The sequence below is a fragment of the Pipra filicauda genome, unplaced genomic scaffold (genome assembly GCF_003945595.2).
Source record: "Pipra filicauda isolate LSUMZ 115617 unplaced genomic scaffold, ASM394559v2 scaffold157_size4220110_pilon, whole genome shotgun sequence".
Classification (NCBI taxonomy): Eukaryota; Metazoa; Chordata; class Aves; order Passeriformes; family Pipridae; genus Pipra; species Pipra filicauda.
Window position 1 is genome coordinate 1,669,511 of NW_024104073.1, and position 14,318 is coordinate 1,683,828.

The following is a 14,318-nucleotide window of genomic DNA, read 5'->3' on the forward strand; positions in this document are numbered from 1 at the left end:
ACTTGTTTTTGTTTGGGTTTTTTTGGGAGGAGGAAGATGCATCCACAGATATCCGTTCAAAAATTACATTTTTCCTATGTGTTTTTCATATTATTACAGTATCTAGCAATACTTCAGAAACACAAGTTTCAGCCACCAGTATTTACTACAAACATAATACAATCATTCCAAGAAACAGCTAAGCAAAAACTTCAATAGATGGCATGTTATGTTAAAATGTTGCCATTTTAATCTTCCCATGCATACTTTAAAAAATGGATACAAAATGAGAAACACATGTTACTTAGCAAGTCTGATTTCCTTTTTTTTTTTTTTAATAGGGTGACAGTTCTTTAAAAGTGTTTCAGAACCAAAGACACTGTAACACTAGGACATAAATTATGAGGCCACATACAGTATATATTACAGCAGATGATGAATACCTCAGGTTTTATCCCTCTGATTTTCCTGGTTTAAACCACAGTATGGTCCTACAACTATATTTCCTACGGTATTACAGGCTATACTCCTAAACCACAACATTTTGCTGTCAAATGAAATAGTTTGCCTCAACACTAATTCTTTTAAAACCAAATGCCTTAAACCGTAACATGAGATGACCAGCAATAACTGAAAGATTCTAGGACTTTATCACAGAACCTGCCTATCTTCTGAGCACTGAAATTTCTTTTTTCCATATAAGCTCAGGCCAGAATACAGACAGCAACTGAAGAAATCATTAAGCTCAAGCCCCTGAGTGAGAAAAAGTCAGACAATTTTGAATAATGTTTTTAATATATCCTTAACACAAGTCCTATTTGACTTTCAAAAACCTTTGCAGAAAGGAGATTGAAAAACCTCAGCTTGTTCCAGTTCTCCCTAAGGCATAACAGATTTTAAGAACATCATCACGTCTTTGGTGCAAACTAGTTTAATCTTTTTCGATGCAGTCACAGACCACTTCTCAGTAATTTTAAGACTGTAGTATCTTCTTGTCCCCTGATCTCTTTCTGCTGGAACCGAGCTTGTCTAGCCTTTGCAGAACACATTTGCCAATCACATGCAGTCTCTGTAGACGACACTTGCCAAACCCTTCCTAAGCCTTGATGACCATTTTCGGTGGATTGAGACATTTGCATTTGTCCTTCTTAATGGGCTGTGGCCAAAACTGAACACATTATTCTGTTAAGTTTCATTAGTACAAGACAAAAATTTAAATTACAAACTTCAACAGTACTGCACCCCCATGCTTACTGAGATCTCTGATAACCCTCAGACGTGCTTCCATGGTGCTGCTGCCAGGTTGACTAACTATCTGATTATGGGATCTTCTTCCTGAAAATAGTATCTTGCACTCAAATACAGCCTTTGAACTTATCAAAAACCTCTTGTCTTCCAAAGCAGACCATCAAAAATACATCCTGAAACACCTACTTGTCTTCTTCAGATTTTGTGCTAATTCTGTTGATCAAAGACATCAATGACAACAAGTACAAAGGTGCCAGAACTCCCCCAGCGCCACTTAAACTGACTTTGATGGTGACTCATAATCATTCCCCGAGAATTATCACCCAGACTTGCTATCTCTAGATCTGGTCCCTTTGGTTCAGCTGTTCTCAAACGCTTCAGATGAACACTTTCCATAAGAGCGGCCCTACTGGGTCAGAGGCAGGTTTGTTGTCTGCACGAGGTCAATGCCTGAAATTAATATAAAAACTTGATAAATAATTGACAGTACTTCCCCAGTTTATTCTCCCGGGCTCTGTGTTCAGCTCAGTGACACCCTGAGCTACTGGAGGTACTTGGCACAAGTAATCCTTAGTGGATTTTTCTTCCATTAATTTGTCCGGCTGCTTTTCAAGTCCCTGTAAACTTTCAATATCCACACACTTCTGAAAGAATCTCCAAAGCTTAACTAACTACACATTGGGTCAAAACCATACCCCCTTTGTTCATCTTGAACCTGCCAGATTAATCTCATGCTTCCACACTGTGTACTGATAAAAAGTTAGTCCCCACTCAACTTTGCCACATCACTCATGAGACTGTCAAAATTTAAAAAAACCTCAAAGCTTTCCTCAGAGCAGCGTTATCAAGTACCACAAAAATAGGAAGACTAGATTGGGTCACAAAGCCTTCTCCACCCTGGCAGATTAGGCACAAGGAAGCACTACTTCACCTTGCTTATGAGAACATTATTATTAACGAGTCAAAATACTGACCCATTATCAAAACAAAGGCACACGGCAATGCCGGAGGCTGAAGGACACAGTATTTAGTGCAGATTATACAGGAATGCCCACTCTGACTAGAAACTTGGGGGTGGCGAAATTAGTTCAACTTACTTACAACTTCTGCAAGCTAATACTGACATGGTTTTGATTCAGAAAGCTATTAAGCCCCACAAGAAAGTTTACTAGCTTTATATTCACACTGCTGGCTTTATAGTTTCACAGTCAAAGGCATAACTGTACCGTCACTAAGTAGTTTATTAACTTAGACACATTAAAAACACATACACTAAAATGCAGTCAAGTTAAATCTTAATTTCTTTCTACATTATTAAAAACATTGCACAGGTTTGTAACTTGTACTCTGACAATGTCCATATTTACTCTCCTACCTCAAGAATACTAAGATCTTTCTTTTGCAGTTATTTTATAAATTGTACACTTCATAATTATCTTGTAGGTTAGCACAGTTTAATTATATTTAAACAAATACTGCAAGACATTTGCTTATATATTTAAATTTTCATAATGATCATTTTAATCATTAAATTACTTCCATTTTATTAGGGTTTTTTCACTAAAAAATAAAACTAAAAACTGCAGATGACATTTAACTCACGAGTTCATCTCCACCCTGTTAATCTGTCATACTTGCAACAGAAGAGACAGTCCCGTGGCCAACCTTTGTACTCGGATGGCTGTGAACCCAATCCATAGGCCACTCTGCAGCCTGGCGATGCCAAATGAACTGTAAGAAATTAGGTCGCCTCAAAGGTCTGTTCCCCTCCCGGAGACGAAGAGGGGACACAAGTCTCGACATACAACTTCTCTTCATCTTTGTAAAAATAGGGCCAACAGTCAGCAACATTCGGATGAAGCAATAGGTAGCAACCATCCTTTTACAGAACCTCTCATCTATTAGTTTAGCTATTGCCGTCTTACAGGCCTTTGGTGGCATTTACTAGTTCAGAACCTGAGGACCAAGCATCAAGCAAGCATCAACAATATATGTGCTGTACTGCAAGTTCTATCCAAGACCATTAAGAGGACGAACCTTTTTAAGTTCTCCTAGTCAGTAATGAACACGAGTTACAGGAACTGGGTATCGGTTTTTGGTCGTACAAGGCGCTGATACACACTGCTCTACAAAACCGCAGCCTGCAAAAGTACTTCATGGAGAAATACTCTAAGAGAAGATGTTTTTCCATTGCACTACCAGTCACGCTGAGTTCGGCCAGTAAGGGCTGTAAAAATTTTATTTGCTGTGACAGCATAGAAATGTTCCTGAAGCAAGGAGGGGAGCTCAGTTGTAACTCTGTAGGGATGAGATTTCATAGAGGATGATACTAAAAAGGAAAAAACCAAACCCAAAGAGGAAAAAAATTCCCATATCAGTGGATTTAAGGAAGTAAAGAACAGTCCAGAGGGATTTTAACTGCACCTCGCCGGGAAGCTCCGGGTGTAGCAGGTCCGTCCCGCGGTGCGCTGGCGGGAGCGCTCATCCCGCCGAGGGCCCTTTCCGGCCCTTCCCCGCCCCGATCGCACCTGCCCGGCGGGAAGGGCGGCGGGGGGAGCCGGGGGGCAGCGCCGCGGCCGGGCCGGTGGGCCGGCGCCTCCCCTGGGCGTCAGGAGGGCGCGGAGGGCGGCGGGGGCCGAGGAGCCGCGTCCTTACCTGCTGCCGGTGCTCCTGGCGGTAGTGCTGCGCTCGCCGCCCCGCCCGCTGCCAGCCCTGCTACTGCTGCTACTGTCGCCGCGGCTGCTGCGCTGCTCTGCACCGCCCCCGCCGCTCGGCCCGGCCCGGCCCGGCCCGGCCCGGCACGTCACCGCCACAGGGGCTGGCCGGGGGCGGGGGCAGCGCCGGCCGGGGCGGGGGCAGCCGGAGAGGCCGGCCCGGCCTTCTCTGCTGTCCGGGGCCGTGTGACAGGAGCCCTGGCCCGCTGTCCGCCCGGCCGCCCCGGCACTGCCGCGGCCGCCCCTCTGTGCGGGGGACACAGCACCCCGCAGCCCTGGTGGTGCTGAGGGGCTGGCTCGGGGGCGCGCCTGGCTTGTGGCTGGGCCGCGATTATTCTGGGAGAAGTTGAGTTTCTTTCTTTATTTTTACCAACGCGGTTACAAAAAGGGGCAGTTCTGGGTTGTCTTTGTCTTTATTGACCATCGCCCCATAAAGAAAGGTACAGAGCGGGTGGTGGCTCTCCCGCTGCGCAAGCTTCGGCAGTCAGAGGCTGTTTCAGCCCGGTTCCTCCACCAGGCTCCCCCTGGCCCTGTGCAGTCCCTGCCCTGCCCCCAGGGTCTTGCCCTGACAGATGTTACACGGGTGGGAGCAGTGACGGTCACACCCGCTGCTCAGTGGCACAACAGCATCGCTTGCCCCCGCCCTGTCCCCGCTGTGGTTCCTGCGAGGCGACACAGGTGCCAGCCTGCCTTCCCACCGGACTCCATGGTGGCTCTGCGGGATTTCCCTGGCATCTGCCTACACCCAGCTATTCATCCTGGTGGCTGGTGGTGTGAGAGTGGCCCAACTGGACGGCATTGCATCATGCTCAGCCCTGGCGTCACCACTGAGGGCACCCACAGCCGCCTCTCCCTGACCAGCCGTGCTGCAGCTCTGCGTCGCCTCCCTGTCCCTTGGCTTTACAACGACTCATTCCTAGCGTCGCTAGCTGGTTTGTCAGCTTTCCTATAAACACTTTGCTTCTCTCCACGCAATACTTCACGAGTGGCACAATGACTTGACAATATGTGCAAAGCCTCCTTGTTCTCCACTTGACGATTCTTATATATTTTGCTGACAACGGGAAACAAACGAGTTCATACTTCAAAATTTCCTGTTTTCCCTAATTTTCCAGCCCTAGCTTTCTTTAGGCAGGGTATGCTTCACTGCATCCTTTTTGAGTGTTTGGACAACACCAGGGACAATTGTGAATACAGCCTCTAGCTAATAAATAATTTAAACGAATTTCTTCCAGCCATATCTACCCCTGAAGATGTGATACTTACCACGATGCCTTGGCCTCTTTTAGGGGACAAAGAAAACTCAGGGAGAACCTAGAGAAACTCAGGGGTTCCTGTCATACACATGGAAGGAAAATGGCAGTACGCAAAGTGCATGAGTAATCCTACATCCTGGGCAGAGCATGGGTGGAGTTAAATCCTGTATCCAGATTAACATTCCTATGACTCCCGAAATGTGCTATGAGCTTGTTTTGGTTTTTAAAACATTCCACGTGCCTGCAAAGCAGCAAGGTGAATTTGACAGTTGCATCTTCACTTGACGTAATTTAGGAATGTTTAACAATTTGGACAAATCAAAATATTGTATAACTTCTAGAACATGGGAGCTTGTCTCTGGCATTACCTTTCAGGGCAGTACCTGGTATGGTTAGCCTTACTTTTATTTGTAAAAGACAGATAAGGATAATTGTTATCTGTGGGAAAAAAAGTGAATGGGCACATAATTGAAAATACAAATTTGCTGACTGGATATAACCCCCTCTGTTAGCAAAACAGGATATAATGTCAGGAGACGGTCAAGAAAATACTTCCAGTGTAAACAAGCCAATCAGTTCTCCAGTACCGTGGAAGCCAAGCAGTGCTGAGCACTATCTCACCATCTGATGTGATCTCCCTCATCAGAAGGAGCCCATCTCTATTCTCTCCTTTTTTTTTTTCCTGGGAAATTTAAAAATAACCCAGGACACAACAGCATCTGTTCTGTAAATCTTCTGGGAAAATACAGGAAAACTCACAAGTGAAATCTGAGTGCAAGAACTTCAAACTACGCAAAGAGTGTGTGTGGGGGGGAAGCAGAAAGAGAAAACAAGGTAAAACATGTTTTACTGTACTTGCCTGTATGTAAGGAGGCAGGCAAGAAGCATTTTGAGTTTGATTCCTAGGAAAATTGGGCAACCCTTTGTCATTTCAGTCTAACCAAGGCTTTCCAGAACACCAGGAACAGTGCAGATGGGTTGGAGCTTCTGCCCAGTTTTTGCTTAATAGCTGTATAAGGAGAAGATGCAGTTTGAGGCTAGGAGGGAGAGCAGAGTGCCTTCAGCATCATCTCCCCGTTCCTCCCACACCTCAATGTGTCAAGCGGGGGCAAAGAGCAGTGGAGGAGCATCCATTCACAAGCTGCAAGGCACAGATATGGTCTGTCAGCACAGCTGGCGCTCAGGGGCAGGCTCAGACTGTACGCATCAGAACAGGAGGCTCTGTTGTGAGGAATGAGAGCTCTATTAGCATCGTCTTAAATGTGTAAGCACTATATTCTGGATGGCCTACCAGAAATCCCATGAGTATACCAAAGGCAGAAAGATCACCAATACAAGGGCAGCACAACATTTTAACAGGACTAGTAACATGCACATGCGCTTCTGCTGTAGCCCGGCTGCAGAGAACTGACAGTATTCCAGATATCCAAGGTGTCTGTGTTCAGTCATTTATTAAAATTGAATATTTTGATATGAATCCAGGTTGTTAGGGATTATAGCAAACAGCTTCTATCATTAAAGTTGCCATATATTTTTTAAAAATATATTTTAATTGTATGAGCCACTGTATTTTGTCAGACTTAGTTTTGCAAGGATGAGCAGCTAAAGGACCCCAGGTGACTTCTCAGAAAACCCTGAGAAGATATCATGTATGTTTTAATTTCAAAGAATATCATATAATGTCTTGGATATTTAAATTTCAGTGAACTTAAATTCTTATGTATAATTCAGTGGATCAAAATTCAGACCATTCAGTATAAGTAAAAAAAGGTAAAGGTCTTTACACTTGCGTGACTAGAAATTTCACTCCTGAGATGGTTGTTCTCAAGTGCTTAGTATCATGAGTGTTAAGTTTCTCTTCCTACACTTTATTATGAAAAATTAAATGCAAAAATCAGGTTTGACATTGACTACAAGCCTTTGCTGAATGCACCTCTCCACACGGAAAGCTTATTGTGTTTGAATCATGTTGGTATTAGCTACAGCAGTTTTACACAGCCCATGTAATGGGTAAAGTTCTGCCTGTAAGAACGTCCATGGGCACTAAATACACAGCCAATGAGTTAATGAGGCCAGAAGTTCATTTACTTTACATGCTTTGTTGACATACTCAAGTGTATATGAATGCGATGTAATTACACTGTATCCGTGTAATGTGGTCATGTTAAATACTTCATGGCTTGACAGCATCAACTCTTGGAGTTTCCTAACTGTATTTTAGTTTAGCACTTCGATACTTCCTAAAATGATTTTATATTTTTGCAAATAAATTTCTGAAAAAAAACTAAACCTAAATTTACTGGTGTTAGAACTGTTTTAGAATTACCCATGCAGAGTTTGCAAATGTGGCTATTGTAGCTGCCAGCACAATTTATCTGTTATTTCTCTGGATAAAGAATAGCTTGCTCATATGTTCGCAAAAGAACATTTCTAACTGGCTCAAGGTTTAGCAGCTTATGTTTAGAGACAGAAAAAGAACAAGAAAATTTGCCGGGATTTTAGCAGTGGTAGATGACGTTCCTTTCAGGATCAACCTTTGGTTTCTTTCTGAGCAGGCTTACTCTAGATAAGCACCATTCATTTCCTTATCATGTAAATTATTTACTGGAAAATTGGTGTGTAAGTCTCACTTTATCTGCTTCCTTTCACTTAGTGTTATGTGCACATACACAATTCTCTGATTTTGACAGTAGTGAAATGATCCTTTTTTTCCTCTCTTTCCAGTACAGTTTACATGAACACCTACTTTGACTAAACCTAATTTTTTTAATATTCCAACTTTTCCACAGGCCTTCTGTATTTTAAGAGCTTCATACAAGTTGCAAAAAAAAAAAATTAGACATTATGTTTTAAGGTAAAAGCTAATTTTTAAAGTCTTCCTGTTTCATTTCAGTTGGTGAGTAGTTTCTTCTTTGACCACTTGTTAGTTAAGGAAGGTTGATGGTTTTGCATTTTCAGCCCTACCAATGTTTGACTGTTTCTGAAGCTCTGTTTTTTTTGACTGGGATTAAGTCTCTTGCACTGGCCCTGTTTTTCAATTTCCTCTCCTTAAGGATAATTCAATTAAGCAAATAGATTATTTTGAGTTGTGGGTAGCTCCAGAGAACTAAGCTTGCATAAAAAATAGCATGAAAGGAGGTAAGGGGAATCCCTGACTTGTGAACTCGTAATCCTTCTGACTGAAGTCCATTGCTTTTTGCTTTACTTTTGTGAGCAGATTCATTCCATAAACACAAATGGTGAGGACGGGAAAATGAGATTACATTACCCCAGGGTAGCTGGAAGATATTCCTGGAGTCATCCCAGTATTTGAAGACAGATGGATTCCATTCCTGGTACAACACGCCCCATGTCTCTGGGGAAAGACTTTTCTTCTGTTTCTGCTGCAGCTTCTCTCTGACAAAGATATCATGGGCCCACTCACACATATTTAAAAGTAGAATGGGCCTCAGTGGTTTAGATATTTCATCTGGAGAGGGAGGAGGTCTAGTGTAGGAATGAGAACCCAGTAAAAGCCACACAGATAACACACAATTGTAATTACCATAGAGCTGCGTTTTTAAAATTTTTGCTTCTTGCTCCCATTCCCCCTCAATGCACTCTGTGGTCACCTATATGGATTTCCTTTTTGGTGATGAACAGCAGTTGCCAGTAAAATAACCACAGGCTCATCTGAAAAACAGAAATAGCCTGCAGTAGGCTATAGGTAACCTGTAGATGTCAGGCATAGGGCTGTCCTTCCTTCATGGAGCAGAGGCTACTCACTGGCAATTAAATGAACTTCAGTATGGATTCGGTTGATCATGGCACTGAGAGCTTCTCATACTTTTTAGCAAAGTGGAGGCTTTTTTTGAGGAATTCTGTGAGGTTTATTAATTTGTAAATCTTTTCGTAAAGGCCACTGCTCATCTACTGTGTTCCTAAACAATTGTGTCCTGTAAAACATAGTGTGAGGACTTTCCTTCCATCCCATTTCAGACATTTCATTTTAGGCATTTTTAGTTTTAGTTTTTGAGCCAGTCTTGAGAAAGAAAAGTTTAAGAGGAGTAAGTGATCCCCTTGAAATTCTAACACACCTTTGGGCAGGGACCAGAGGCAGTGTGGCAATAATTTAATTCACAAAATATGGGGGTCCAGCTGTAGCTCTCCTACTCTTCACATTGATCTAAGAAGCAAGAAAAAAATATACAAGAAACATGCTGCTAGGCTGAAAAGGAATATTTCTAAGGCAGGAATGAAATTCTGCAAAGCTCTTGCAGGCAGTTCCCTTCTGTCTAGCCTTCACATGTCACAGTGGGATTATTATACAGAACAGAGAGAGTTTAATTTACATTGCCTGTAGAATAAATCCACTCTCAAAGATGTAAACTCTGTTGTTGATGCACTTGAATGCTACCAAAAGCACACACAGACTAAACTTGCCTCCCTGTACCCTTTCCATATGTATACTAGCTAGATTATCTTGAACCTCACCTGGGTGCTTTCCTGCTGGTGAGCAGCCCTTGAGCTGGGTTTTACACCTACACTTAGATTCCACTGCCAGCTCTTCAACCCTAAGACTTTTAGTACAGGATAAGGCAATCCTCACTGAGAAATTAAACACCCACTGTAGCATGATGTTCTCTCCTGGCATGCTTACTTGGCCCAGAGAGTGCCAAATTGTCCAGTTCTGACTCAGTTACTAAATCTGCTAATAATGTGCATCACCTATCTGTTCACAAACTGTTCTTGGAATTGCAAGAATACTCAAATTACCCTAGAAAAATAGCAGGTAGCAAAAACTGCTGTATTTTTCTTTCAGTTGCTTATAATACCTTCACTAAGCTTCAGCTGCTCAGTTTAAAATTTTCCAAATTAGATATTTGCTGCAAATTGAACGGTAGCTAAAATGGTTCTACTCACATTGTTAAAGAACAATAACATTAACTAAGCTTTGCAAGAAAGTTGCCTGCAGACGTGTAGCACAGATTTAAATTTGGCAAGCAAGTTGTGTTTTATGCCAGAGATGTGCCTTTTGCCCATAGTCTTGCAATGCAACAAGTTTAGCAAAGCTGCGAACTTGTGATGAGTGTTAGCTGTGGGTGGCTTTGACCCCTGTATCTTCATTCTCAGAACAGCACACCTGGAACTGTTGCTGTGCTGCCCAGGATTTCCTTTGCAACGCCCTTGCACCAGACAGGTTTGTCACACCAAGTACAGGAACTGAGAGCAAACTCACAGAATCACAGTGTGGTTGACGTTGAAGGGGACCTCAGGAGGTCATCTGGTCTGACCCCCTGCTCAAGCAGGGATCCCTAGAACCAGCTGCCCAGGACCATATCCAGATAGCCTTTGAATATCTCTGAGGATGCAAATTCCACAGCCTCTCAGGGCAACCCACGCTGGTGCTCAGTCACCCTCACAGTAAGAGTTTCCTGATGCTCAGAGAGAACCTCCTGTATTTCAGTTTGCGCCATTGCCTTTGGTCCTGTCACTGGCCACCACTGAAGAGCCTGGCTCCATCTTGTTTATGTCCTCTCTTCAGGTATTGATACATGTTGATGAGATTCCAACCTGACCCTTCTGTTCTCCAGGCTGAACACTCCCAGCTCTGTAAGTCTATTCTCATAGGAGGAATGCTCCAGTCACTTAATCACCTTTTGTGGCCCTTCACTGGACTCTCCCTAGTATGACCATATCCCTCTCGTACTGGAGAGCCCAGACCAAGATACAATACTCCATGTGTGGCCTTAACAGTGCCGAGTAGAGGGGAACCTCCCTCGATGTGCTGGTGACTCTTCCCAGTGCAGTCCAGGATACTCAGTGCTTTCTTTGCAGCAAGGGCACATTGCCAGTTGATATTCAACTCTGTGTCCACCAGGACCCCCAGATCCTTTTCTGCAAAACTGTTTACCAACAGTAAATAATTAGTAAATAATTAAAATAATTAGGCCTGCAGAATGACCTTGTACCTGCAGTTGTTCCCCACTAGGGGCTGGACTTTGAGCTTCCCTTTGGAGGTTCCTATCAGCCCATATCTCCAGTCTTTTGAGGTCCCCTCTGGACCCCTCTAGCATCACAGCCCTTCAGTGTATCAGCCACTCTTCCCACATTTGTATCACCTGCAAACTTGCTGAGGGGACCCTCTGTCCCATCATCCAGATTGTTAATGAAGGTGTTGAACAGTAGTGCCAGTATTCACCCCTGGGATGCACTGCTGGTTACGGGCCTCCAACTGGACCTTGTACCATGGATCACCACCCTCTGGGCCCAGATGTTCAGGTGTTACTCAATACGTCTGCTCATCCAGCCCACACATCCTCAGCCTCTCTGCTGCTGATGAAGTTGGCAACACAGGGTCATGGAGGAAAAAGACAGCAGCAGCCATTTTTCTGGAGTGCAGACTGAAGAACTGAGCTTAGAGACATGGTAAAAGATTGACAGATGTAGAGCCAAGAGAGACTGGGAGAAGAACCAGTGCAGAAAGGATTTCATCAGGGGTTTGGAATGAGGGAAAACAGCAAGGGGCAAGTGGTGCTTGAGCAAAATCTGTAACAACCACCAGAACAAGTTCTCCTCTCGGATGTTTTCCTCTAGGTAAGCTAGAAAATTACAACATACTAAGACTGTTTATGGAGTAACAAAAATGAGAATTGTGGCATTAGTTCTACAAGTGACCATCATACACTGACAATGGAAGTCAGAAAGCCAAAATGTGCAAAATGCAAAATAGAGTATGCACTGAGACAAACACAAGCACTAGAAAGGTAGAAAACATTCAAATATTGTTAAGTTGTACAAGGAGCCTTAATTTAGTCCACTTGCATATACAGACTTCTATGTGATCACATGTAGTGTTTTCTCCAGACACCACTTCTCTCAATGAATGCTAAATCAGTGTTTAGGGAACTTAAAACTTCACAGTAAAGACAACTATGAGCTATATTATTCCTGTTGTTCCGTGAGAAGATAATGAAAAAAAATCATCTTTGTGAAACCATCCAAATATTGGTTTTCAGATATGAACACATGACCCATTGCTACAGGAAAATTATCCAATATTCAGCAAGTTACTTAAACATATTTTCCAGTGGTTATTAGCTATGTTCGTATATTCAGATGCTCAACTTTAGATGCTTAGGGTAAGATTTACCAGAGTTTGTAAACCCATGGAAATCAAATGACAGCTCTATGTAAGTACTGTAGAAAGCACTCCAATGTGTAAAGAACAGAGCAAAAACTGGAAAACAGAATTAAACAGTCACTTCAATTCTGGCTTCTGATAATCTCAGGTCAATAAAATGTCTAGGCAAACAGTTCTCCTAACTACAAAATCGGTTTCTCTCAAGTAGCTAAATAAACAGCAAGCATCTTTTTAAGCTAACTTTTCAATGCTCACAAGTGAGAGTAGCTGGAGTGTGAATTTCAGCAGTTTAGAGTAGCTTAACTTAGTTAAACTACAACACTTTTAATCTCCTTCCCTGAGCTTCAGCACTCAACTTGCAAAATGGAGATAATCAAGCAACTCTGACTGCAGACAGAGTAAGAACAAAGCCAAGTTCACCCTGTCTAGCTTCTAACTGGCCTGAAAAAATTTAGCATCTGAATAAAAGGTACTTGAATTCAACATTGTCCCTAGGAAAAGGGAACCTCCATTGACTCTGAGAACTAACTTACTTGCTTTTCACAGACAACCAAGACACAGGAATGCAATTTAGATACTCAAATCAGGCTGACTATACTGCATCCAAATTCAGTAACCATGTATGACAGACTAACAGACTAGAACGAAAATCTCACAAAAATGACTGTACAATAAGGTGTAGAGACAAACGAGCTAATAAATTCTTTCAGAGACCACTCCTTTGCAAAACAAAGGCCTGGTTTAGGCCTGGCTTCTGGGGGGTGAGAGGGGAGAGCTCTATGACTTTTTAAGTAAATACCATATCATAAGCTGTCCATAAAAACACATCCAATACGTTACTACATAGATTTGTTTAAAAATGTCTTCTTGATTCTGGAACCTTAACAATCATTTACAGTGCAAATTTTGTTTGAAGTCTAGAAGTTTCAGTGGTCTTTTGGATGGGAGGAAGCTGTGCAACTTCTCACGGCCTTTTATTGCCCTTTTGTAACACAGACAGATCTTATTACAATATTGTTTACAAAGCAGTTTAAGTTTCAGAACTGAGGAACATTTAAGTAAGAAATATATTCCATTTGTTTGCATTCCAGTACAACTTATGTCCTGTTTCTGTGAGAAATGTGTCATGCTTTTAATAGTGCTCTTTTGGGGTTAGCCTGTCTGATTTTCTTGTATTACAGAACTGACACACTATCTGGCATATTACTCAATATATTATATAGTATGAAGTAAATTTCCAGGCCTGAAGTTATGAAGTTCTCTAGAATTAAAATAATTACTCTATTTTCAGTCTGCTGCATAAACAGTGCATTCATCAAGGCCAGGTTGGACAGGGCTCTGAGCAACCTGGTCTTTTGGGAGGTGTCCCTGCCCACAGCAAGGGGGTTGGAACTAAGTGATCTTTAAGGTCCCTTCCAACCCAAACGATTCTGTGATCCTAGATCTTTGGATCATAGAGCTTTAAATTCCCAACCAAGTATTCCCTGAGAGTTCCTATAATTAATGTCATAGGTTTGCTCCAATATACAGTAATATCCCCATCCAGGCTACCACTGCACTTCTTACATACATGTAAAGATATGGGAAACACAATGTTAGTTTTCCAGAATTCCAGTTAGGAAGGACAAGCCTGATGTAAACAGGCAGTGTCACAGAGCTTGATTTAAAAACTGTTACATCTAGAGGACTTCGGGGGCAGAGGTTTGCATAAGAGTTTGCAAACTACTGCTGTGAGACGGCATCAGAATATTTAGTTGTATTCTGATTTACACTATATGTGTAAAATTAAACTAAGTTCATAAACTCAGAAATATTCTTAAAAAGATAGTTTTGTGTAAATAGTTAATAAATTTCCATTAAGTTGAACCACTGGGGAAATCTAACATGTTTTAATTTCTGGGTTAAAGACCAGAGTCTAAACAGACTCTTCACGCAGGAAATGCAGGCTGGTTGGAGCACAGTGCTCTTCCCCTGAGTGTACTCCTCACAGCTTATGGG

General features: G+C 42.5%; 1 protein-coding gene across 6 annotated transcripts in view; it reads right to left on the reverse strand.

Annotated features, from left to right (window-relative positions):
• MYO6 (myosin VI) overlaps positions 1 to 3,971 on the reverse strand; it is a 108,415-nt gene extending 104,444 nt beyond the window's left edge. For 5 of the 6 annotated variants that reach the window (XM_027713574.2, XM_027713573.2, XM_039379138.1 and 2 more), the window contains exon 1: positions 3,883 to 3,970. The gene's annotated coding sequence lies outside the window, so the exon portion shown is untranslated. Of the gene's footprint in view, positions 1 to 3,882 lie in introns of all 6 variants that reach the window. The other variant, XM_039379139.1, reaches the window with a different exon arrangement.
• Between the last annotated feature and the right edge of the window lie 10,347 nt (positions 3,972 to 14,318).